We start from the raw sequence: 4,232 nt of genomic DNA on the forward strand, positions 1-4,232 counted from the left end.
GACATCTTGCATACAGAAACCTGAACCTGGTGGGAGATTTGAACTGAAGCAGAGTATGGTACAAATTTTGCACACAAATGGGCAGTTTACTGGTCTTTCACATGAGGATCCCACAGTTCATATTCAGAACTTCCTCGAGATCAGTGATACTTACACTCCAACTGGGGTGAATAAAGATTAAGTGAGGCTCACCTTATTCCCTTTCTCTCTGCTTGGGGAAGCAAACATATGGTTTAACTTAGAGCCTGCGAATTCAATTACCACTTGGGACAATTTGGCACAGAAATTCCTCATCAGATTTTTCCCATCTGGGAAAACAGCTAAGCTGAGGAGTGATATCCTGAATTTTAGGCAGAAGGGTGGTGAGAACTTGTACCAAGCTTGGGATAGTTTAAATCGATGTTTATGAGTTGCCCTCATCATCATCAATCTAATGAGGTGTTAGTCCATACCTTCATTGAAGGGTTGGAGCCTAACACCAAGATTATGTTTGATTCAGCTGCAAGTGGACATGCTTTAGAGAAGACTTATACTGAAATGTTCACCCTATTGAACTGGATCTCTCAAGGTAATCCATAGTGGAACGGAGGGGGAATGAAACCTATAGTACAGAAAACTGCAGGAATGCTAGAAATAGACGCGTTTACTTCCCTAACTGCACAGATTTCTGCTATGCAGAATATGATGAATACACATTTTAGCAACATGGCATTGGGACAACCTCCCGCACAGGTAAATGCAGTTCAACAACCACCGTCTTGGTGTGAGATCTACAGATGTAGCGATCATGGTGTCGAGGTATGTGGCACAAACCCAGATTCTGTTAATTTGGTAGGGAATGCCCATAGAGGAGGAGGCCAAAAAAACTATGGAAACTCATATAACCCAGGTTGGCGTAACCACCCAAACTTTTCTTTGGGGTGGAAATCAGAACAAGGGTCAAGGGTAAAACAATTATAGGCCACAAGGAAATGCCAATGGGTATCAATTATAGGCACAAAGGGAGCAACCCAAGCAGCAATCTGGAAACATGAGTGTGGAGGAGATGCTGAAAAAGGTTATGGTTGATCAAGCCCAATTAGCTGTTGATGTGAAAAATAATCAGTTAGCTACATAGAATCTGGATAAGCAATTTGGGCAGTTTGCTAGTGCCCAAAATTCACGACCACAAGGAGGGTTGCCTGGAAACACTGACCCAAATCCTAAACAAGTGAATGTAGTGAGTACACGCAGTGGTTTGCAATTGGAGGAGTTAGCTCCTAAGTAAAGAGACACAGAAGTTGTAATCAAAGAGAGTGAACGTAAAGAGGGTGAGCTTAAGGAAAAGGAAGAAGTTGCACCGGAAGAAAGAGTGAAACCAACAGTGAGACCACCTTCTCCATTTCCTCAAAAGTTCAAGAAACAAAAGGAGGACGAATGTTTTGGTAAGTTTCTCTCTCTTTTGAAGCAAGTTCACATTAACTTGCCATTGGTAGATGTTTTGCAGGGTATACCCAGGTATGCGAAGTATGTGAAGGAGATCGTAGCCAACAAAAGGAGATTGACAGAATATGAGACCGTGGCACTTACTGAAGAGTGCAGCTCCAGTATTCAGAACAAGCTGCCCATTAAACTAAAAGATCTGAGTTGTTTTACTATGCAGATTACCATAGGGCAAAGTATCTATGCTCGAGGGTTATGTGATCTAGGAGCAAGTATAAACTTGATGCCAACTTCTCTGTACAAAAAGCTGGGGTTAGGTAGTCCTAAACCTACTACCATAATTTTGCAGTTGGTGGATAGATCTGTAGCTAGACTAGAGGGTGTTGTGGAAGATGTGCTAGTGCAAGTGGTATCCCTGATTTTCCCAGTAGACTTTGTAGTATTGAATTTCGAGCCTGATCCTGAGGTCCCCTTCACACTACTAGAAATTTGACCTATGGCGACAGTGTTTTTTGTAACGGTTCCATAACTGTTGCTATAAGTTCTATATGGCAACGGTTACGACCGTTGCATAAGGATATGACCTCTATGGAGGAACTTTTAGAAATAAACCGTTGCATAAGTTTGAGAATAGTTGTAGTATGTGTATCTATGGTAACAGTTAGATTAACCATCCCAATAGATGTATCTATTGCAACGGTTCTTTGAAAAAACTGCAACAACTTAATTTTCCCACCTTATTTTACCGCTCTTGTTTTGCTGAATATTAGTGGGTGATTTTTTAAAACATTTTTTTTACTAATTTCTATTATCTCTACACTTTTATCCAAGTCTAGAACATGATGTAGAAGTCTCGCCACAAAAGATATGTCTAAGATACTAAATGTAACAAAGACACTGAACCAATCTCATTTTCCAGTGATACCATGGAGGTGCTAACAGTTTTCTTCTCGGGGTTGGTTTCCATTTAGCAGATCTAGACCTACTCTTTGATTAGGGCTTTTCACAGTCTTTTTTGGGTATTGTTTTACCAATTCCTTGGTCATCTTTTGTGCAAAGGTATCAACATGATTTTATTTCCTTTTTCATCAAGGTACATTTTTCTGAAATCACTAGATTTGTAGAATGAAAAATCGTGAAGACCCTTAGAATTTCTTTCTCAATTCGTTTTTTGAACCCTAGAGAATTGGCACCGTTGATTTTATTTGACTGATATCATTTTTTAAAGGACATATTAGGGGTTTGTAATAATTGGCACACACTGATTTCATTTTTCTATCGGACTACAAGAATCATTAATCTTAATTGATATGTTGAGTTCCAATAGTACTTAAGTTTTGCTGCTCTTCCTTTGGCTTTCTAAAAGTGGTTGAGTTGAGCTATTGAACGCTTTATGGTTAACACTATAACTGGTTTCAATGTTTGCATAGGAAAGATAATCCGTCTATATCCATATAGCTATGTACTGGTGAATTCAACATCTTTATTATCAATGCTACGAACCGATCAAAATGTAAATACAAATGCAATTCATACGAATTTCCAACTTGCATATGGTAGTAGAGATGAGGACTTTAGTGTTAGATAAACAAGACTTACTGTAGCTACTGATAGAGACGTTTCATATTTTGATTTATAGGCTATTCAAATTACCCATTATGTTTTTTATGAAAGGACAAGACTAGTGAATGAACAATCGTGGTATGTGTATTCACTACTCTATCAAGTGTTTTGGATGCCTTAGCAGAACTAACTTTGTTGTTTTCCAGTTTGCAAATGACGTCATAAGTGGTAAGATAAGTTGGTGTTAACTCTATTCTCTCATTTTCAGTTAAACGCCAATTCTTTGTTTGCTAATTTGTGTTGAAAGATAACTTTTATAGAGGAGTTGTATTGCTGATTTTGCAATTGAGGTGTAGTTTATTGCTCTCGATTGCCTCTTGTTCTGCTCGAATTATCTTAATTTATAAAAATCTTAGCTTTGTCCATGATTTGACTGTCTCTATTTGTTTTTGATCATTATCAATGTTACTTAGAGTTGAGACACTCCAGAAATCCGATATGGCTAGCTAGAAGTTAAAGATGGCCTTTCATGAAGCTGGTCTGATATTCATAAAAAAGTCTTTGAGCTCAGGTTCTTTTTTATTTGTATCCCATTACGCCTCATATATCATTAGCACACATAATTCTTTTTGATGTGTGCTGGTGTTGCATTGATTGACGAAGTACACAAGACAACTGTGGTATGAGTCTATGGCCCTTTTTATTTTCTTTTGGAACATAAAAGTTGAGTCTTTTGTATTTGAAGTTTTGAGTATAATTAGTAAATCTTACAAGTACATACAATTGAAATAAATTTCATTGTAGAATTATGGGAGCCATAGTTTCTTTTTATGGCTGACTTCATAAATACATAATATGGGCCATTATCCGTTTTCTCTTATTTACTTCAAGAATCTATTTTTTATTTGTACTAGAACAAACTGATGATGACTATTGTACCAACTTATTATTTGTTATCACAATCAGGATAACCCAGCGACAGTACTTACTTTGGGTTGGTACTGGAAAATTGATTGAGTTAGATCCAAGGTTTGGTTCACCTTCAGACCTGTGGTTGCGATACTAGAAGAAAATATAGTTGTGTATTTGACTATGTGGATACACTATTTCTTACTTTGCTGGATATGATTTTCCTCTCATACAAAGACAGTTTATTGCTATTCAATGCATATTTACAACAGCTTATCATGAAGTCTCTTGGGAAAGAGTTTAACTTGGACGGTAACTGGTACATTTCTCGTAGTTTC

General features: G+C 37.5%; 1 non-coding gene across 1 annotated transcript; it reads right to left on the reverse strand.

Moving 5' to 3' along the window:
* Positions 1 to 322: 322 nt before the first annotated feature.
* Positions 323 to 428, reverse strand: LOC125808582 (small nucleolar RNA R71). The gene has a single exon (XR_007441738.1). It is a non-coding gene; the product is annotated as a small nucleolar RNA R71 (small nucleolar RNA).
* Between the last annotated feature and the right edge of the window lie 3,804 nt (positions 429 to 4,232).

The sequence above is a fragment of the Solanum verrucosum genome, unplaced genomic scaffold (genome assembly GCF_900185275.1).
Source record: "Solanum verrucosum unplaced genomic scaffold, falcon-dt-bn FXZP01000240.1, whole genome shotgun sequence".
NCBI classification, from domain to species: domain Eukaryota; kingdom Viridiplantae; phylum Streptophyta; class Magnoliopsida; order Solanales; family Solanaceae; genus Solanum; species Solanum verrucosum.